Raw genomic sequence first — 22392 nt, 5'->3', positions numbered from 1 at the left:
ACTTGAGGCAACCTGTGCTAACTGCACCAAGCAGAGCAAATACCATGGATGCACCCTACTGCCACCGAGGGGCAGGTGTAGGGGTGACCGTCCTGTAGCTCCTCCCTGGGGCTACCCCTCTCTTCCCTCTGCACAGACCTGGCAGCCACCCAGACGTCCCGCGAGCTGCCTAGACTCTAAAAAGATGCCCCATCACTCCAACTACCATACACAGTACTGCGGGGGAGAGGTCCTGCCTCGCAGCTGAAAAGTGCACTGCTTCCTCCCCCCAGGGTTATGAAAGGCCGAGAGAACGAGGGCAGTGTGGAGACTACCCTCTCGCCAGTGACCTGCAGCTTCTCGCTTCCAAGCACACCAACTCCAGCTAAGAGAACTGGGCTTCCTTACCTGCCGCCTTCCGCTGCCTCCCCGCAGACACAGCTTCAGCGATGCCCAGGCTGAGCGAGCAGAAGACGTTCCCGCGGGCCGCGCCTACCCTCAGGCAGTGGCTCGCAGAGCTCCCCGGTTCCCCGCACTCTTCTGTGCCCGACTCCCCACGCCCCTACATCCTGCGTTCCCTTCAGCTCCGGAGGCACCGTGGGGCCCGGGCGGCGGTCTGCCAGTCACCACCTCCTCCTCCGCCGGCGCCTCCGGGTCCTGAGCCCCTCGCCGGGTCCCTCCCCCTCCTGGGGCTCCTTTCCGTCTAGGTAGGTTTCCTGGACAGCCCGCACCACCTGTCCCTCCTGCACTCCGGGCAGCCAATTCGCCTCCTGCACCCCCAGGCGCCCCTCCCCCGCAGGCCCCCGAGGCCCCACCGGCCGGGCCCTCCCCACCAGCTCCGGGCGGCTTCGGCGCTCCGGGGCCGCCCCCAGGACCACCGCCTCCCGCCCCACGCTCTCCCACTGCCGCTCCCCCAGTTCGCCGGAACTTTCCGGCCCCTCCCCGCGCTCGCGGGGGCCTTCCCCGGCCTCGGGCGCCGGCTCGGGCTGCTGCAGCAGCCTCCGCGGGCTCCCCTCTCCGCGCTCCTGCACCCCGGCCCGGGCCTCGCCGCGCTCCTGCACTGCGGGGCTGCCTCCGCCCTTCTCCTGGTGCTGCCCGCGGGGCCCCAGCCCCTCCTCCTGCGCCACAGGCCAGCCCGCCGAGCCCGTCCACCGCGGAGGGCGCCCCCAGTCCGCGCCGTCCGGCGGACCCCACACCACCCCCCGGCTGGGCTCGTGGCCGCGGCCGCCGCGCTCCTGCAGCCCCGGGCCCACCCCGCCCTCCTCCTGCACGGCCGGGCCCACCCCGCCCCGCTCCTCCACACCGAGCTTCAGCCCGCGGAGCTGCTGCGGGCCCCAGCTGAGAACCCCGACGCGCTGCGGCTGCTGCTCCGGCAGCGCGGGGCTCAGCCCGCCGCGCTCCTCCCTGCCTTTCACTGCTTATTCCTGACTGGCCTTTCGGTTCAGCACTCGCTTGCCCCCAGGCCAGGCGCGCTCCCGCCCCTCCAGATGGTGCTGCCCTCGGCGCCCGCTCACACTGCCCCGTCTGCCCTGGCTCCTCCTGCTGTCTGCCCTGGCTCGCCCCCTCTTCTTTGATCCTGCCCACCTCTGCCCTCGTCTCCTGGCGTTCAATCGCCGGTTCATGCCTGCCCTGCGCTGGTTCTTGCAGGTGAGCGCCCGCCCGCCGTCCCTCCTGCCGCGCGCCCCGAGCCCGCCTGCGCCTGCGCCGCCCCGGGGTGGGGTGGGGTCGGCCCGCCCCTTAAAGGGCCCGGCCTCGTCGCTCCGCCCCCGGCTCCGCCCCCAGCCTGCGGGCCCCACCCCGCTTTCCCCGCACCCCCGGGCCCGGCCTGCGCCTTCCTGCGGCGCGGAGGGAAGTGGGGTGAGGAAGTCCCGCCGAGTCGAGGGGCGCAGCGGAGGAGCGCCGGAACGTCCCTCATTCCGAGTAGCTGCCGTTGCACTGTGCGAGTGTGAAAGTCACTTCCACCCGGTCTCGGTGGTTTCAGCTCCGAAGTGAGGAGGTTGCGCTGGAAGGTTTCTGGGGTCACTCCAGTGAGGCTGGGATTCTAGCCCTAATATCACCGTAGCAACCGAAAGGCCCAGACACCGGACCATCACCTCTTTCCCCGGGGCCAACGGAGGACTCCTGAAGGAGGGAGGGTTTGTCTCAGGCCTGACAATTCCTGATGAGGACTTGGGCAGAAATAGCCCCAGGCAAGGGGACCTTCATCATTCCTGCACTTGAGCGGTCTCCTCCCCGCCCCCCCCCACCCCCCACCCCAGAAGGAGAAAACCCAGAGCTCTGATTCCCAGCGGCGGGGCAGCCTGCAGGCCCGGGTCCCAGCCCAAACGGAGGCGGCCCTGGGCAGCGGGCGCTTGGAACCCCAGGGCTCAGGGCCACTCAGCCCTTGTTACTGTCCCTCATCTAGAAGATGGGTGTAATAACAAAACAATTCGCTGTAGATGGCAAGCTCAGACGTTGGGAACTGTCGGGCTGGCTCTTTCTGCACTCACACGTCCAGCAGTGGGCCCCAGGGCCATGGCCAGAGGGCAGTAGGGCAATGAGAAAGAGGTGGCTTCCGGAAACCTACGCGAGACCCCATCTGGGTGGATTTGGGTGGCGGTGCCTTGCCTGCGAGGTGGGCCGGGCAACTTTCTACTGAATTATCTGACACTGCAAGTAATGGCAGCCCTGCCCCAGGGAGCCCTGAGGCTGGGCCAGGACCACCCCCCTGTTGCCTGGCTTCAGGAAAGAAAGTGCGGCAGACAACAGATTTGAGAGAAGGAACCTGAGGAGGTTTTTTCCCAGTCTCCCTCACACTGCCTCAGTCATGGCCATTGCTAAGGCTCACGGAGCCCAACGGTGCAAGGCCCTGCACTCTGCACTTCTTCTCATCCAACCCCACAACAATCCAAGGAGAAACATAATGTCCCCATTTTACACGTGGTAGAACTGAGGTTCTACATGGCCAAGTGACTTGTTCAGCACCATACAGCTGGTAGTAGTGAAGCCAGGATTCAAATCCAATTTTCCGACTCTAAAGTCCAAGTCACAGGCCGAGTGTGGTGGCTCACGCCTGTAATCCCAGCACTTTGGAGGCTGAGGAGGGCAAATCATTTGAGCTCATGAGTTTAAGACCAGCCTGGGCAACATGGCAAAACCCTGTCTCTACAAAAAAATACAAAAATTAGCAGAGCATGGTGGCACGCACCTGTAATCCCAGCTACTCGGGAGGCTGAGGTGGGAGGATCGCTTGAACCTGGGAGATGGAGGTTGCAGTGAATAAAGATCACACCACTGCACTCCTGCCTGGGCAATAGAGCCAGATCTTGTCTCAAAAAAAAAAAAAAAAAAAATCTAGGCACAAAATAGCAACGCCAAATCCAGGAGCCCTGCTTCAGGAAGCATCAGGACTAACTAGATTTTATTGGTCAATAGATGCAAACAACTGATTTAGAGCAAACTTCTCCTCCAGTAAATCAAGCTCCAAATCAAACAAAGCTAGGGGTCAAAGCGCCTCCACCGTGGTTGGTCCTGCTCCTAGGGCAGCCCAGCCCCCCATTTCCCCAGCCCCTCATCTCTCCAGTTTCCCTCAAGAAGCCAGAGTCACGCCCCCTATGACCTCTAGTGTAGGGTTATCTGGAGCTTTAGGTTCAGAGGAAAGAGTGAGGTCTCCTGCTCCCTTCCTCCCTCCCACCCTGTTCCTCACCAACTCCTGGACGGTCCCCGCCATGGGGCTGAGCACTGGGGCTATGCTGGGATGTGTCCGTGACGCTGACCGTGGTGGCCAGAGAGACACCGAGGGAGACTGCTCTGGCACTAGGGAGCTGACATGAGGAATGAGCCCCAGACTAAAAACATAAGTCTCAGGAGATTTGGGAGGTGGCCACAGGGATAACCCCAACCCTCTAATTAACGTGCCTGAGCCAGTCTCCTCCTACATCTGGGACTGCAGGAGAGCTGCCCACAGCAGAATGACTCGGCAAGAAGGGCTTGTCAGGTCTAGCTGGGAGCGGAGGTGGGCCAGGCTGCCAAAGGGAGGCTTTGGGTGGTGCCCTTAAGAATCTCCACCATGGGCGGTTTTGCACTGTGGGGTAAGCAAGAGGGCAAGGAAAGCCATTGCTGGGGAGCGGGCAGCCTGGCTCACACCTGCCGGCAGCTGCTAAGCCAAGAGTGGGTGGCTGCTGCTGAGGGATTGGGCTTCTAGTTTGTTTGTTTTTATTTTTTTTTGAGATGGAGTTTCAGGCTTGTTGCCCAGGCTGGAGTGCAGTGGTGTAATCTCGGCTCACTGCAACCTCTGCCTCCCAGGTTCAAGCGATTCTCCTGCCTCAGCCTCCCTAGTAGTTGGGATTACAGGCACCCGCCACCACGCCCAGCTAATTTTTTGTATTTTTAGTAGAAATGGGGTTTCGTCATGTTGGCCAGGCTGGTTTTGAACTCCTGGCCTCAAGCAATCCACTCATCTCAGCCTCCCAAAGTGCTAGGATTACAGGCATGAGCCACTGCACACAGCTTGTTTTTAAATAAAGCAGTTTTAAAAACTACGGTTGCAAACTTTTAGTGGGAGGTAAACTGAATATGGTGGATTTTGAATGACTTTTTTTTTTTCATGAAAGAGGATAATAATAGGCCGGGCACGGTGGCTCAAGCCTGTAATCCCAGCACTTTGGGAGGCCGAGACGGGTGGATCACGAGGTCAGGAGATCGAGACCATCCTGGCTAACACAGTGAAACCCCATCTCTACTAAAAATACAAAAACTTAGCCGGGCGAGGTGGCAGGTGCCTGTAGTCCCAGCTACTCGGGAGGCTGAGGCAGGAGAATGGTGTAAACCCGGGAGGCGGAGCTTGCAGTGAGCTGAGATCTGGCCACTGCACTCCAGCCTGGGTGACACAGCGAGACTCCGTCTCAAAAAAAAAAAAAAAAAAAAAGAAAGAGGATAATAATAGAATAAAAAATATGAGAATGTTTGGCCGGATGTGGTGGCTCACACCTGTAATCCCAGCACTTTGGGAGGCCGAGGCCGGCAGATCACCTGAGGTCAGAAGTTCGAGACTAGCCTGACCAACATGGTGAAACCCCGTCTCTACTAAAAATACAAAATTAGCTGGGCGTGGTGGTGCGCGCCTGTAATCGCAGCTACTTGGGAGGCTGAGACAGGACAATCACCTGAACCTGGAAGGCGGAGGTTGCAGTGAGCTGGGATCATGCCATTGCACTCCAGACTGGGTGACAGAGCAAGACTCTGTCTCTCAAAAAAAAAAAAAGAAAAAATATATATCAGAATGTAATTTTTGAACTTTTTATTGACATACAACATACCTCCAGAGAAGTGCAGAAAGCTTGCATTCTTGCAGGTAATACACCCAGCACCCAGATCAAGAAACAGAACATAACCAGCACCCCAGAACCCCACCCTCAAAATGTAATTTTTAAAGAGATTTTAATAAATAACTTTTAGCATGCCCTTTATATACATGGCTTACTTTTAACTTTCTGACCCCCTTGCCCTCCTCCTAGAATAGAAACCTCCCAACAACAGCAGCTTTCTTCTAGACACACACAGCTAGAACGAGGCCTGGCAAAAAGCAGGTGCCAAAACTATCTGCTGAATGAATGAGAGTGCAGAGTGCACCCCAGGTAGTGAAGGCATTGTTTCTGTGGTGTTCTTGTTTCATCGTTGTAAAGTCCATTTCTTTCTGCAGGTCACAGTCAAAACATTGAGACCCACAGCTACAACTGGAACAAGTCAGACACGCTGTGATTCAGGCCAGGGAGGTGAGCATGGGTGAAGAACGATATACCAACTCGCTCAGGGCTTCTGGAACTGTGTGCGGCTGATCACCTGGGCATCTTGGTGAACCGTAAATTCTGATTCAGCAAACTGGGAGGAGGGTGCTGAGATCCAGCATTTCTATCAAGCTTCCCATGGACCACATTCTGACTATCAAGGCCTTAGACACAGACAGTTTCAATACAGCTGCACACAAGAATCATACAGAAAGCTTCAAAAATGCCAATGCCAAGCCAGGTGCGGTGGCCCACGCCTGTAATCCCAGCACTTCAGGAGGCTGAGGCGGGCAGATCATGAGGTCAGGAGTTCGAGACCAGCCTGGCCAACACAGTGAAACCCTGTCTCTACTAAAAATACAAAAATTAACTGGGCGTGGTGGCGGGTACCTGTAATCCCAGCTGCTCGGGAGGCTGAGGCAAGAGAATCACTTGAACCTGGGAGGCAGAGCTTGCAGTGAGCCAAGATCGCACCATTGCACTCAAGCCTAGGCAACAGAATGAGACTGTCTCAAAGCAAAACAAAACAAAACAAAATGCTGGTGCCCAGGCACCACCCTAGGACCACTTGGATGGCGGTTGGCATCTTCATTTTATTGTTTTGTTTTTGTTTTTTTTGTAGAGACAGGATCTCAAGACATTGCCTGGGCTGGTCTCAAACTCCTGGGCTCAAGCTGTTCTCCCGCCTCAGCCTTCTCAAAGTGCTGGGATTACAGGCATGAGCCACCCCGCCCAGCCTTAGCATCTTAGTTCTTTTGTTTGTTTGTTTGTTTTTGAGACAGTCTCACTCTGTCACCCAGGCTGGAGTACAGTGGTGTGATCTTGGCTCACTGCAACCTCTGTCTCCCGGGTTCAAGCAGTTCTCCTGTCTCAGCCTCCCGAGTAGCTGAGATTATAGGCGCCCGCCATCACATCATACCTGGCTAATTTTTGTATTTTGAATAGCGACAGAGTTTCACCATGTTGGTCAGGCTGGTCTCGAACTCCTGACCTCAGATGACCCACCCACCCTGGCTTCCCAAAATGCTGGGAGTACAGGCGTGAGCCACCGTGCCTGGCCAGCATCTTAGTTTTTAAAGGCTCCCTAAGAGATTCCAACCTGCTACCAGATGTGGGAGGTGCTTGGCTGAAGGCAACTGCTGGCGGGGAGGAGGAGCCAGTCTGTTCCCAAGCACACCCTCACTGCCTCGAAGGAGGCCGGGCTAAGGCCCAGGGAAGGGAGGGCTGGGATCAGGACGGTCGCACTTGACAAAGGACCACCATTTCTGAGTCAGGAGGGGATCACTTGCCTCCTGGCGGAGGTGAAGAGAGGGATTTCTGAAGGATTCTCAGGCGTGGTGCGTATCTGCTAACCCCGGCCACATCCTCCCGGGACCGAGAACAGACTGTGCCTTCACCCTATTGCCCAAGTCGGGGGTCCCTGGAGCGGCCAAGGGGGCTGTGCTCACGTGCCCCCGAGCAATTCAGTTTTCAAAGCCTTACTAGGCCACTGAGAGGAGGCACTGCCAGCTGCTCCCACACACCTGCCCCCTCTGCCCAACCACAGCAAGAGCCAGACGAGCCAAGAGATGACAAACGCTGAGGTCATCATGGGCTTTTCCGAAACAAAGCCTCGTGGAGCCTTGGGCTCTGGTGCCCCCTGGTGGCACCCAGAGTCGTGGTTGGTAACGGACCCGTGAGCTCAGTTCCTGGTCATCTGTTGGTGTCAGGCACAGTCATTCCAGATGTGGCCCCATACACCATCAAGGAATTTCTAGCGCGGCACAGTGGCTCACACCTGGAGTCCCAGCACTCAGGAGGCAGAAGCAGCAGGATCAGTTGACGTAGGAGTTCAAGGCTGCAGTGAGCTGTGATCCGCGCTGCAGCCTGAGTGACAGAGGGACACTCTGTCTCTAAGAAAAATTAAAATGTTTTTGAGACAGTGTCTTGTTCTGTCACCCACACTGGAGTGCAGTGGTGTGATCTCGGCTCACTGCAACCTCTGACTCTCAGGTTCAAGTGATTCTCCTGCCTCAGCCTCCCCAGTAGCTGGACTTACAGGTACCCACCATGCCTGGCTAATTGTTGTGTTTTAGTAGAGACTGGGTTTCATCATGTTGGCCAGGCTGGTCTCCAACTTCTAAGCTCAAGTGATCCTCCCGCCTCGGCCTCCCGGAGTGTAATCCCCAAAGGGATTACAGGCATGAGCCACTGCGCCTGGCCAAAAAAAATAATTTTTAAAAAAGAGGCTAGGCACGGTGGTTTACACCTATAATCCCAGTACTTTGGGAGGCCCAGTTGGGAGGACTGCTTGAGGCCAGGAGTTCGAGACCAGCCTGGGCAGCATGGCAAGGCTCTCTACATACAAACAATTTAAAAATTAGACAGTTGTGGTGGTGTGCACCTGTCATCTCAGCTACTCAGGAGGCTGAGGTGAGAGGATTGCTTGAGGCCAGCAGTTCAAGGCTGCAATGAGGTATCATCACACCACTGTACTCTGGCCCTGGGCAGCAGAGCAAGACCCTGTCTAAAAAATAAATAAATAAATAAATAAACAAACTTCTAGTGGAGGAGTCGAGACTAATCATATGAAGGACGGGCCCCTTTGATTCTTCACCTACTTCTTCTTTAAATCCCTGAAATCTGGCTTCCCCTGGAACCCACCATACTAAGCGTAGGAAAATGTTGTGGTCAAGGCTTGCCTTTAAATGGTGAGGTACTGTGTCACTCTTGCACCTTTCTTCTGCCCTCTCCTTTGCTCAAATCTCCCCATTTGTGGTGCAGACACTGCACAGTCTTTAGCTGACTATTCGTTTTCCTTCTGCTAAAATAGCCTTCCAGGCAAGCCCATACCTGCTCCTTTTTTGGCTAGCCTCTCCAGCTGAGTAAGATCATTTCCACCCGCTGCCACTCCCCAACTCCCCTCCCACAGCTGAGCTAATGAGGCCCCCAGGTACTGAGCTCCCTGCGTCTGCGGCTGCCTGCCTGAGCACTGATGTTGAGTGGACACCCAGACTTTTGTTCCATCTTAGAAGGTAGCAACAGAACCCAAACTCTCAATTCCAGCTCTGCTTCCCTACTCCCCTGGCTCTCTCATGATGTTTACTCTGAATGATGTTTACTTAATGTTTTTTGTTTTGTTTTGTTTTTGAGATGGAGTCTCGCTCTGTCGCCCAGGCTGGAGTGCAATGGTGCAATCTCGGCTCATTGCAAGCTCCACCTCCCAGGTTCACACCATTCTCCTGCCTTTAGCTGGGATTACAGGCACGCACCACCACGCCCAGCTAATTTTTTGTATTTTTAGTAGAGACGGGGGTTTCACTATGTTGGCCAGGCTGGTCTTGAACTCCTGACCTCAGGTGATCCACCCGCCTCGGACTCCCAAAGTGCTGGGATTACAGGCGTGAGCCACCGCGCCTGGCCAGAAAGACATAGTTTTCTAATTTAACCCATGTTCCCCAGATTTGGGGGGATGCAGGGACTGGTACCCAGCTCATACATGAAGCAGAATGGCAGAGCAAGGAAATGGCCACAGGAGGGCAGGAGCAAAGGGAGTCAGACTTGGCTGTCTTGAATGGTGGCTTGTCCCAGAGGCCCAGAGGCAGGAGGGCTGACAGATCCGAGGACTTAAGAGGGACATTGACTGCACCAGGGCACCGTAGTCAAAGATCTCCACCAGAAAGGATTTCTGAAGACCGTACAAACGCCCTCCTTAACAGGACATTGGCATTTGGACATCTGCTGCCCCCAGGGAGAACCGACACAGCCATGCAACAACCGCACTAGGTAAGCCAGACCTTTCCTCTCCTCTTCCACATCTCGGATGGAGCCAGGGGCAGCGAAGTGAGTAAAGGAGTAAGATGGGAAAATAACAAAGAAACCAACGACGTTTAGTTAAAAAAGAAAGACAGTTAAAAAAAAAAAAAAGTTTAAAAAACAAAGTTCAGGCCAGGCGCGATGGCTCACGCCTTTAATCCCAGCACTTTGGGAGGCCAAGGCGGGTGGATCACGAGGTCAGGAGTTCGACACCAACCTGGCTAACACAGTGAAACCCCATCTCTACTAAAAAATACAAAAAACTAGCCAGGCGAGGTGGCGGGCGCCTGTAGTCCCAGCTACTCAGGAGGCTGAGGTAGGAGAATCACATGAACCCAGGAGGCAGAGGTTGCAGTGAGCCAAGATCGCACCACTGCACTCCAGCCTGGGCGATAAGAGGAAAACTCCATCTCAAAAACAAACAAACAAACAAAAAGTTCAGGGGGAGAAAACAGTGCAACCTGCTTTAGCCCCTGGTTTCCCAGACCCTCATGCAATTGGTATTTAAAAACCAATCGAAAGCTTTAAAAAAAAGTTTAAAAAGACCAGTGACACCGTGGGAACAAGATTGAAGTTTTGTTATTGCACTGGACTTTAAAACCTACAAAGTAGGCCGGGCGCGGTGGCTCAAGCCTGTAATCCCAGCACTCTGGGAGGCCGAGGCGGGCGGATCACGAGGTCAGGAGATCGAGACCATCCTGGCTAACACGGTGAAACCCCGTCTCTACTAAAAAAAAACACAAAAAAAAAAAAAAAAAAAAAAACTAGCCGGGCGAGGTGGCGGGCGCCTGTAGTCCCAGCTATTCGGGAGGCTGAGGCAGCAGAATGGCGTGAACCCGGGAGGCGGAGCTTGCAATGAGCTGAGATCCGGCCACTGCACTCCAGCCCGGGCGACAGAACAAGACTCCGTCTCAAAAAAAAAAAAAAAAAAAACCTACAAAGTAAGACCACAGTTTTTTGTTGATAATTGTGAGTGCCAACAAAAGCTATGGGATCTATCCAAGATACATTAAGGTCAAAGAGGGAAATTTATCATAGAAAATAAAGCACACTGGTGTGAAAAAAAAATAATGCTGGCCGGGCGCGGTGGCTCTGGCCTGTCCTGTAAACCCAGCACTTTGGGAGGGCGAGGAGGATGGATCACTTGACCTCAGGAGTTTGAGACCAGCTGGCCAACATGGTGAAACCCCATCTCTACCAAAAATACAAAAATTAGCCGGGCGTGGGGGTGCATATGTAATCCCAGCTACTCGGGGGGCTGAGGCAGGAGAATCGCTTGAGCCCAGGAGGCGGAGGCTGCAGAGAGCCAAGATTGTGCCACTGCACTCCAGCCTGGGTGACAGAGTGAGACCCTGTCTCAAAAAATAAAAAATCATGCTGCTTTCTGCCTGCACACTGAGTCCTTCTCATTTAAAATCCAGTTATGTCTAACTATGAATATATGACACTCTTTTTAAATGTTCTGTCGTGCAAATGAATTTTTAATTTGGCATGTTGAGATCTATCCTTGCTGAAACATTTAGTTCATGTTAATCTCCAGATACACAGGATTGCATGAATATAAAATTTTCTCAATCCTCATTCATGGACATTTTGAGCATTTCCAATTTTTTGCTATTACAAACAATTCTGTGATGAACATCTTGTATGCACGTCTCCTTGTGAGAACATGGACGGACCTCTCTTCCAGTTTAGGTCATAGGCATGCTGTGCATTTTCAGATATCGTCTGCAATGCCAAACTCTTTTTCCAAATGCATATATCAGTTTTCACTCTCACCATCAGCGTTTATGAGTTTGTGGGAGATTCTTACCTTCTTTTTCTTACATTGATTAAATTTATTATGATTTTTTTTTTTTTTTTTTTTAGAAACGGAGTCTCACTATGTTGCCCAGGCTGGAGTGCAGTGGCTATTCACAGATGCGATCCCACTACAGGGACTTTTGACCTGCTCCGTTTCTGACCTGGGCCATTTCACCCACTTTAGGCAACCTGGTGGTCCCCCCGTCCTGAGAGGTCACCATATTGGTGCCGAACTTAGTGCAGACACCCAATCAACGTAGGGCACAGCTGCCCAGCGCTCCCGGGCACCCTCCTTCTCAGCCTCCCACGTAGCTGGGGTTACAGGCGTGCACCACCGAACCTGGCAAGATTCTCAGCTTCTCTGAGATCACCTGAGAGTGGTGTTTTTCCTCAGAGCTATTAACGGCGGCTGTGCTTCCTACTTTATAGACACTTTTCCTGCAGCCTGAGGCCATTGAATTGGCACTGAGAGTCTGATGCCATCCTCGGGCCTGGTCCTCACTGGTGAAGGGTTTTTCCCAGAGTTTACGCCACCTGGTAAGTGATGGGGTGATACCCTCGGGCCTCTAAGCCTCCTGTGTGCGGTGATAGACGGCATTGCTGACATTCAGCTCTGTTGTTCCCTGTTCCTGCTCCTCGTTGGTTTCCTAGAGGGAGAAGAAGTTGCCCTTCTCCCACAGGAACTCTCAGCATTTTGACTTTTGTGGGGGTAAGGACACAACCTCTGCTCCACTGCATTCATCTCCAGAATGTTCTGTTCCTTTCCTTGAAGGCCGCGCTGGAAAGCTTCGGGCATCGAGTTGGACCTGCTGGTGCGGTTGGTTCTGATGCTGCTCCTCTGCTGGGCGCCACCCACCTCCTCATCCCGGTCCGTTTCGCGGGCTGGGAAGGGAGCTCAGCTTTCAGCCCTGCACCTTACCTGGAAGCAATCTGCAAGTTAATTATGTACCCAGACACTTAACAAGTCCTCCTTCCACCAAGTGTATGCAAAAACGCTTCCTGCACACCTGGAACCGCTTGCCACACGGGCAGAGGGGTCACATCTGTCACCCAGGACACAACTCCGCATCAAGGAATTCAAGAACCCAACAGAAAACCACAGAACAGAAAATACTGTGATCAAGCTCTAATACCTTGATTTGAGTGATAGTTACTGTTACATTTTTCAAAATTCATAAAGTTTACTTTTAAGATCTGTTGTGGGGGGAAGGGGCGAAGGGAGGGAGAGCATCGGGACAAATAGCCAAGGCACGCGGAGTTTAACACCTGGGAGACGGGTTGACGGGTGCAGCAAACCACCATGGCACACGTTTGCCGATGTAACAAACCTGCGTGTCCTGCACATGTATCCCAGAACTTAAAAAAAAAAAAAAAAAAAAAACTGTTCATTTTGTTATATGTAAAATATACTTTAATTTTTTTTTTAATGCAGCAAAGTAAAAGTAGGCAGCCCTAGTATTGGCCATAGTATAAAACGATGAATAACTGTCAATTTCCTTCCCTCCAGGTGCAGGAAGGTACATAAACAAAATCAAAGATACAGGAGAATCCTAGGCATTGGAGGAACAGCAAGTAAAAACAATAGTTATAATTTGAAAATGTTATATAGATCAGGCATTATAATAATGCTTTTTACCTGCATTATTTCAATTAATCCTTGAAACAGTTTTTTGAAGTAGATACTTCTCATTCAATACATACTGACTGACTTCTACGCGCCAAGTATTGGGCTGGCTGGAAATCCAGGAGTGAGCAAGTCAGATATTGCAGCTGCTGCTTTTTTAAAAAATGTTTTGAGATGGAGTCTCGCTCTGTCACCCAGGGTGGAGTGCGGTGGTGCGATCTTGGCTCACTGCAACCTCCCCCAGGTTCAAGCAATTCTCCTGTTTCAGCCTCCTTAGTAGCTGAGACTACAGGTGCACCACCACACCCGGCTAATTTTTGTATTTTTTTTTAGTAGAGACGGGGTTTCACCATGTTGGCCAGGTTGGTCTCGAACCCCCAGTCTCAAGTGATCCACCTGCCTCAGCCTCCCAAAGTGCTGGGATGACAGGTGTGAGCCACCATGCCTGGCTTATAGGAGCTGTTTCTAGGAAGCTTAAATTGTTTATTTTATAAAAGAAGAAACTGGCTGCGTGTAGTGGTTCATGCCTGTAATCCTAACACTTTGGGAGGCCAAGGCGGAGGATATCTTGAGTTCAGAAGTTCGAGACCAGTTATCCTGGGAGAGATAGTGGGACCACGTCTCTATAAAAAAGAAAATTAGCCAGGTGTGGAGGTACATTCCTGTAGTCCTGGCTCTCAGGAGGCTTAAGGTAGGAGGATTGCTTGAACCCGGGAGGTCGAGGCTGCAGTGAGTTGTGATCACGCCACTGCACTCCTCCTGGGTGACAGAGTGAGACCATGTCTCAAAAAAAGAAAGAAGAAACCATGAGAACCTAAGTAAGTTGCCCAAGGACACACAAGGAGATGATGGCAAAGTCCTTTTTTTTTTTTTTTTTTAGAATTTCACTCTGTCACTCAGGCTGAAGTGCAGTGGCGCGATCTCAGCTCACTGCAACCTCTGCCTCCCAGGTTCAAGCGATTCTCCTGACTCAGCCTCCCAGGTAGCTGGGACTATAGGCATGTGCCACCACACCCGGTTAATTTGTTTTGGTTTTTATAGTAAAGACGGGGTTTCACCATGTTGGCCAGGCTGGTCATGAACTCCTGGCCTCAAGTGATCCTCCTGCCTCAGCCTCCCAAAGTGCTGGGATTACAGGCCTGAGACACCACGCCTGTCTGCAAAGTCATTATTTTTTGAACAAACCTCCTTATAACTTCACGTACTTTACTCTTAACCACTGTATTAAAGCAGTGGCATTTAAATACCAAATATTCCATCTGCTACTCCACGTTTGCCAGCTCCCTTGCAGTTAGGCCCACGGGACTAGTTCTGGCCAATGAATCATGAGACAGGACACGTGTCACTTATTTAGCTGAGGCGATAAAGAGCTCTGGGTGATTCTCCAGCCTCTTCTTCTCACGCGATGATGGAGAGTGCTGCATGTTCTAGATGCTGCCGTCACAAAATGTGGGAAGTTCAGTCATCAAAGACCCCCCTTGACAGTGTGGACGAGAACCCCTGCCAGCTCCGGGAGGAGCACGAATGAAAAACAAGCTTCTGTTCTGTTTGATGACACGATTTATTGATGAGCCGGGGGAAGAAATGGAAATGTATTCATACACTGCCGATGGGAGTACAAGTTGGTCCAGCATCTTGGGAGGTCAGCCTAAAAGTGACCTAACAAAATTTTAAATGCATAAGCCATTTGATCAGGAAGCTCTGTCTTTTATTTATTTATTTATTTTTTTTTTTTTGAGACAGAGTCTTGCTCTGTCACCCAGGCTGGAGTGCAGTGGCCGGATCTCGGCTCACTGCAAGCTCTGCCTCCCGGATTCACGCCGTTCTCCTGCCCCTCAGCCTCCGATTAGCTGGGACTACAGGCGTCCACCACCACGCCCGGCTAGTTTTTTGTATTTTTAGTAGAGACAGGGTTTCACCATGTTAGCCAGGATGGTCTCGATCTCCTGACCTTGTGATCCACCTGCCTCGGCCTCCTAAAGTGCTGGGATTACAGGCGTGGGCCACCGCGCCCGGCAGGAAACTCTATTTCTAGGTATTTGTCCTATGGAAAAACCCTCCACTTGTGCACAAAGATAGATAAATGAATAGATAGAAACACACACATACACACAAATCAGAGGTACTGTGTTAAATATAACATGCAGTAGCAAAATAGTTCAACCTACTTAGATGTTCTTTAAAAGGGGAATGATTTTTAAAAATATATGGCATATCCATGTAGTGTCTAATCTCCAGTATTTTTAAAGAATAGATTTATTTGTATAGCTATGTATCAGTCAAAAATCTATAATTAAGTGAACAAAGCAAGATGCTGTGGTGTATATGCACACTTTTAATTTTACTGTTTTATGGAGGTATAATTGATGTGTACACTATACAATTTAGAATAGAAAACTTGATGGATTCGAGAGGGGCGCACACTGACACCAGATAACCTGATGGATTTGAGAGGGGCGCACGCTGTGACACCATCCCCACTGTCACATGTCCATCATCTGTGAAAGTTTCTTTGTGCATCTTGGGCGTCTCTCCCTTCCACCACTGCTCACATCCTCCAGGGCCGCTACCTGTCACCAGGCAACCAGCGATTTTCTGTCACTATCAATTAATTTGCATTTTCAAGCATTGTATATAAATGGAAGCAAGAGTTCCTTTTCATAGCTGAGTCGTAGTCTATCGCACAGATTCAATACATTTTGATCGCTATCTGGGTTGTTTCCACTGTTTAAAAATACGTATATTTAGAGGGTACAAGTGTAGGCTTCTTATGTGCACACATTGCAGAGTGGTGACGTCTGGGCTGTAGCGCTCCCATCACCTGAATAACGAACATTCTACCCAAAAGGTGGTTTTCCAGCCCTCACCTGCCTCCCACCCTGTCATCTTTTGGAGTCTCCAGAGTCCGTTATTCCATCTGTATGATCATATGTACCCACGGTTTAGCTCCCACTTGTAAGTGAGAACATGCAGTACTGGACTCCCTCCCTTCCTCCCTGCTTCCCTTCCTCTCTTCTTCTTCCTCCTCCTCCTCCTCCTCTTCTTCCTCCTCCTCCTCCTCTTCCTCCTCCTCTTCTTCCTCCTCCTCCTCTTCCTCCTCCTCTTCCTCCTCCTCCTTTCTTCTTTCTTCTTCCTCTTCTCTCCTTCTTTCTTCTTTTCTTTGACTGAGTCTCACTCTGTCACCCAGGCTGGAGTGCAGTGGTACAATCTCAGCTCCCTGCAACCTCCGCCTCCCAGATTCAAGCGATCCTCTCGCCTCAGCTTCCTGAGTAGCTGAGATTACAGGTGCACACCACCACACCTGGATAATTTTTTTATTTTTCGTAGGGACAGGGTTTTGCCATGTAGGCCAGGCTGGTCTTGAACTCCTGACCTTAGGTGATCTGCCCGCCTCGTGACTTTCTGTTTCTGAATTAGTTCATTGTTCCCACTTTTGAGCTATTACAAATAAAGCTTCCATGAACCTCTGAGCACAGGCATTTGTGTGGATTCAAGCTTTCATTTCTCATGGATAACCCTACAGATAGAACGGCTGGTCACATGTTGGGTATTTATTTAACTTTTAAGGAAACTACCAAATTGTATTCCAAAGTAGTAGCGACAGTTTATATTCCCACCAGCAGCATGTAAAATTCCAGTTGCTCAACATCCTCCCTAATACTGAGTATAGTCTGTCTGTTAAATTTAGGCCCTTTTAATGAGCACGTACCGGCATCTCACTGTGCCTTCACTTGCACTTCCCTGTGACCACTCATGGCGTTGAACATCTTCCACCTGCTTAGTTTTCATTTGTGCATCTTTTGTTAAGTCTTTATTCAAATATTTTGCCCTTGTTAAACATTCTGCTTGTCTCACTGTTGAGTTATAAGAGATCTTCATCTATTCTGGATATACATCATTAGATATATAATTTGCAAATATTTTCTTCCCATCTGTGGTTTGCCTTTTCAGTTTTTAAATCGTACCTTTGAAAAGCAAGTTTTTCATTTTGATGAAGTCTAACCTTTTTTTTTTTTTTTTTTTTTTTTGAGACAGAGTCTCGCTCTGTGATTCTCCGGTCTCAGCCTTCCGAGTAGCTGGGGCTACAGGTGTGAGCCACCACGCCTGGCTAATTTTTGTATTTTGTTTTGTATTTTCGTTTTACCATGTTGGTCAGGCTGGTCTTGAACTCTTGACCTCAACTGATCCACCTGCCTTGGCCTCTGGAAGTGCTGGGATTACAGGCGTGAACCACCGTACCCAGCCTATGTATCTATTTTCTTTGCCTGAACCAAACTGTCTTGGTTCCTGCGAGTTTATAAGCTTTGAAATCAGGTAGGGTAATACCTTTAGCTTTGTTCTTCTTCTTGTCCTTCTTTCCTTCCTTCTCTTTCTTCTACACCTACTTCTCCATCTCCTTCTCCAGGCACCAGATACTGCAACCCCAGATTAATGAGTGGAATGGACAGAATAAACACCTATTCTATTTGCTTGCTCTAGACACCCATTTAATATATTGTCCTCGAATAGAGGACATATCAAATACTAAGCTGGTAATATAGACTACACTTTGTCTTTACCAAAAGCCTGAGAAAGAATTGTTCTTTTCTTAAAAAAAACAAAAAACAAAAAAAAACAAAAAAAAACTGCTTCTGGCTGGGTGAGGTGGCTCACGCCTGTAATCTCAACACTTTTGAGAGGTTGAGGCAGGCGGATCACTTGAGGTCAGGAGTTCAAGGCCAGCCTGGCCAACATGGTGAAAACTCCGTCTCTACTAAACACAAAAATTACCTGAGTGTGGTGTCAGACGCCTGTAATTCCAGCTACTCGGGAGGCTGAGGCAGGAGAATCACTTGAACCCGGGAGGCAGAGGTTCCCGTGAGCCAAGATTGTGTCACTGCACTCCAGCCTGGGCAACAGAGAAAGACTCCACCTCAAAAATAAACAAATAAACAAATAATAAAAAATTGCAACCGAGCACAGTGCCTCATGCCTGTAATCCCAGCACTTTGGGAGGCTGAGGTGGGTGGATCACCTGATGTCAGGAGTTCAAGACCAGTCTGGCCAACATGACAAAACCCTGTTTCTACTAAAAATACAAAAATTAGCCAGGTGTGGTGGCGCATGCCTGTAATCCCATCTACTGGGGAGGCTGAGGTGGGAGAATCTCTTGAACTCGGGAGGCAGAGCTTGCAGTGAGCTGGGATCACACCACTGCACTCCAGTCTGGGTGACACAGCAAGACTCCATCTCAAAAAAAAAAAAAAGAAAGCTTCTCTGGGTCCTCCATATTTCCATATAAATTTTAATATCACATTGTCAATTTATGTAAAAAAGCCTTGAATTTCTTAGGGGGTTGTGTTAACGCTATAGATCAATGTGGGAAAATTTGACATCGTAACAATTGCTATGGATTGAATGTCTTTGCCTGCCTCCCAAATTTATATGTTGAAACCTGATACCCAATGTGGTGGTATTTGGATGAGGGGACTTTGGGAGATGATAAGGTCATGAGGATAGAGCCCACATAGACGGGATTCGTGCCCTTACAACAGAGACCCCAGAGAGCTCCCTCACTCCTTCTGCTACGTGAGGACACAATAAGAAGACAGCTGTCTGTGAACCGGGAAGCCAGCCCTCGCCAGATACCAAATCTGCTGCTGCCTCAATCTTATACTTACCAGCCTCCGGAACACAAGAGATAAACGTTTGCTGTTTAAGCCACCTAATGTCTATTGCTGTAGCAGCCCAAACAGATTAAGACAATCATACTGAATCTTCCAATTCATAAATCAGATATATGTTTGCCAATTCAGAAATGTGGTATATTAATTGAAATCTTTAATTTCTCTCAGCAACATTTTGTAGTTTTCAGCGTTAAAAATTTTAACATCTTTTGTTACATTTTTTCCTAAGCATTCCATGTTCTTTAGCACTATTGTAAATTATTTTTTAATAATTATTTGATGCCATTACATAATACAAATGATTTTATTTTTATTTTTTTGTAGAGAGAGGGTTTTGCCACATTGTTAAGGCTGGTCTTGAACTTGTGAGCTCAGGCAATCTTCCCACCTCTGTCTCCCAAAGTTCTGGGATTACAGGCATGAGCCACGGCTCCCAACCAAGAATACAAATCATTTTAATATAGCAGTGTTGTATCCCGTGACCTTGACAAATTCATTTATTAGTTCTAGAAGATTTTTCGTAAATTTCTTGGGATATTATACAGAAGCAATCATAAACTTTGCAAATAAATATAATTGTACTTATTTCTGTCTTAAAAAAATTTACTTTAAAAAATAATAATAAAAAATAAAAAAATAAAAAAAAATTACTTTAAGTTCTGAGATACATGTGCAGAGCGTGCAGGTTTGTTACATAGGTATACACGAGCCAGAGTGGTTTGCTGCACCCATCAACTCGTCATCGAGGTTTTAAGCCCTGCATGCATTAGGCATTTGTCCTAACGCTCTCCCTCCCCTTAGCCCCCACCCCCCGACGCGCCCCGGTGTGTGATGTTCCCCTCCCTCTGTCCATGTGTTCTCATTGTACAACTTCCACTTACGGGTGAGAACATGCGGTGTATGGTTTTCTGTTCCTGGGTTAGTTTGCTGAGGATGATAGCTTCCAGCTTCATCCACGTCCCTGCAAAGGACATGAACTCATTCTTTTTCATTGCTGCATTTACTTTATGTATGTATGTATGTATGTATGTATTGAGACAGAGTCTCCCTTTGTCTCCCAGGCTGGAGTGCAGTGGCATAATCTTGGCTCACTGCAACCTCTACCTCCCGGATTCAGCGATTCTCCTGCCTCAGCCTCCCAAGTAGCTGGGATTACAGGTGCCCACCACCAAACCTGGCTAATTTTTGTAATTTCAGTAGAGACGGGGTTTCGCCATGTTGGACAGGCTGGTTTCGAACTCCTGATCTCAAGTGATCCGCCCACCTTGGCCTCCCAAAGTGCTGGGATTACAGGCATGAGCCGCCGCGCCCGGCCCAATTACACCTATTTCTGATCATTATACCTTTTCTTTCTTTTTCTAATCTTATCGCATTGGCTAGGGCTTTCCGAACAATGTTGAAAAGGTGGTGAGAGGAAAGTGGAGTGAGATGCTCAAGTAGAACCCTCCAGCAATCATCCCCCACCCCCGCCTCCCCCGCCCAGGACCACAAAACGGAAAACTCCCAAGGTGAGAAAGCACCTTCATAAGAACCAAAAATCAGATGAACAGTTGCAGCATCTGGTTTTCATATCATCTCAAGAAAAGAGGCGCTGGAGAGAACAGGAAAGACGGTCTCGAAATGCTGACATCACCCATCTCCTATCCCACGGCACGGAGAGAACCCGTGTGCTGGTGGAGGTAGAGCACGCTGATGACAGCGCTTCGCGTTGGTAGTCGGTGCTGCCCAGTCACAGTGGAAAGCAACACAGGGCAGCACTCACAGGCACGGCATTTACACCAGCCCTCGCAAAGCCAAATCCTCAGTCCCAGTGGTGTGAACCTGAGTTCTAGCAAACCACACGCTGCCGGCTAAAGGGCTCTGGAGTCCTAAATAAACTTGAAAGGCAGCCTAGGCCACAGGGATTGCACTTCCTGGAAACGCTCTGGAGCCAGTGGACTTGGGGTGCCCGTGACCCAGTGAGACAGCAGCGGGGGCAGCCCAGGGAGTGCTTGCGTCAACCCTCACCCACCCCCAGGCTGGCAGCTCACGGCGCTGGGAGAGACTCCTTCCTTCTACTGGATGAGCGGAGAGAGGAGGATAAAGAGGACTCTGTCTTTCCGCTTCGTACCAGCTCAGCCACAGAAAAATAACTCATCCAGCGGCGTCCTGAGGCTCCCTGTCCTAGGCGCCAGCTCCTGGATAACATTTCCAGACACATGCCGGGCCAGAAGGAAACCTGCGGCCTGGAAGGAAAGGTCCCGTCCCGGCAGCATTCTTCACCTCCTGACTAAACAGTCCTTGGTCCTTAAATAAATACCAGCAGTCCAGGCAGTGCTCGCCACGGGCCCTGCGTGAGACTCAGAGCCTTCCTGGCTTTAAGTGGGACCCAGCACATCTCCAGCGGCGGTGGCCACAGAGAGAGGCTCCTTCTCCTTGAGGAAAGCGAGAGAAGAGTGAAGAGGACTTTGTCTTGCGAGGGGGGTGCCAGCTCAGCCACAGTAAATAAAGCACCAGGAGCCTCCTGAAGTCCCAGATGCCGGGCCTTAGGTCCTGGATGGCATTTCCGCACCTGCTCTGGACTGGAAGGGAATCTGCCACCCTGAAGAGAAAGACACAAGCCTGGCCGCATTTGCCACCTGCTGACTAAGAGCCCTGGGGCTTGAAAGAAATATCGGTGGTGGCCGAGTGGCGGTGGCTCAAGCCTGTAATCCCTAGCACTGGGAGGGCGAGGCAGATTGGATCTGAGGTCAGGAGATCCCGAGAACTCATCCTGGCTAACTCCTGGTGAAACTCCGTCCCTAAAATACAAAAAGCTGGGCAGAGGTGGGCCTGTAGTGGCTACTCGGGAAGAGCTGAGGCAGGAGAATGGCATAAACCCGGGGAGGCGGGCTTGCAGTGAGCTGAGATCCGGCCACTGCCTCCAGCCTGGGCGACAGAGGCTGAGACTCCGTCAAAATATCGGTGTGGTAGCCGAAGCAGTTCTTACCCGCGGGCGGGGTGAGTAGTGGCCAGCGGAGAACCTTATCTTGAGGAAGGAGAGGGAAGAGTGAAAAGGACTCTGTTTTTAACTCGGGTGTCAGCACACCCACAGTGAAATCAAGCACCAAGTAGATTCCAAAACTTCCCAATTCTAGGCCCTAGCTCCTGGAAAGCATTTCGAGATTCACCCTGGTTTCTAGACGCGCCCTGGGCAGAAGGGAACCCGCCGCCCTGAAAGGAAAGAGACAAGCCTGGCTGCGTTCACCTCCTGGCTGCATTCACCAAAGAGCACCTGGGCCTTAAACAAACCTCAGTGGGAGTGAAGCCACAGTTGCCGCAAGCTGTAGCGGAGACCCAGGGCCGGGCTGGCTTCAGGTCTATCGGTGGGAGTGTGAAGCCACAGTTACTACCAGGCTGTGGCAGAGACAGGGCCGGGCTGGCTTCAGGTCTGACCCAGCATGGTCCTGAGGAGAGAGGCCATTTCTCTTACCGTCTCCTGTCTCTGAAGAGAAGGAGGAAGTAAAAGCTGAAAAACAACAGGACTGAAGTCAGTGGGAAGGCCGGCCGGCGCCACTGATGACCAGGCCTGCAGTTAAAAGATTAACCCCCGACTCCGACCACATGTGCTATCTGTAGGTGTTAATCAATCACGACCCTGCCACGTGGACCCCTTCAAGTTGTAAGCCCTTAAAAGGGCCGGGAACTCTTTCTTCCAGGAGCTCGGTTCTTGAGACGTGAGTCTGCCAACACTCTGGGCCAAATAAAGCCTCTTCCTTCTTTAATCCACTGTCTGAGGGGT

General features: G+C 50.9%; 1 protein-coding gene, 1 long non-coding RNA gene and 1 other non-coding gene across 4 annotated transcripts in view; 1 reads left to right on the top strand and 2 right to left on the bottom strand.

Moving 5' to 3' along the window:
* TNK2 (tyrosine kinase non receptor 2) overlaps positions 1–987 on the bottom strand; it is a 43604-nt gene extending 42617 nt beyond the window's left edge. Inside the window, exon 1 of one of the 2 annotated variants that reach the window (XM_031663963.1) lies at positions 388–987. The gene's annotated coding sequence lies outside the window, so the exon portion shown is untranslated. The remainder of the gene's footprint in view (positions 1–387) is intronic. The other variant, XM_031663961.1, reaches the window with a different exon arrangement.
* An 804-nt stretch (positions 988–1791) lies between these two features.
* LOC108584758 lies at positions 1792–12206 on the top strand. Its single transcript, XR_001900295.2, has 5 exons — positions 1792–1967; positions 5660–5732; positions 9443–9509; positions 11772–11879; positions 12115–12206. It is a non-coding gene; the product is annotated as an uncharacterized LOC108584758 (long non-coding RNA).
* Positions 12207–17357: 5151 nt separating this feature from the next.
* On the bottom strand, positions 17358–17544 carry LOC116274076. The gene has a single exon (XR_004182549.1). It is a non-coding gene; the product is annotated as a U2 spliceosomal RNA (small nuclear RNA).
* Positions 17545–22392: the final 4848 nt, after the last annotated feature.

The sequence above is a fragment of the Papio anubis genome, chromosome 2, assembly GCF_008728515.1.
Source record: "Papio anubis isolate 15944 chromosome 2, Panubis1.0, whole genome shotgun sequence".
Classification (NCBI taxonomy): Eukaryota; Metazoa; Chordata; class Mammalia; order Primates; family Cercopithecidae; genus Papio; species Papio anubis.
The sequence above is the reverse complement of the archived record's forward strand: the minus strand, read 5'-3'. Positions and strand labels throughout refer to the sequence as shown.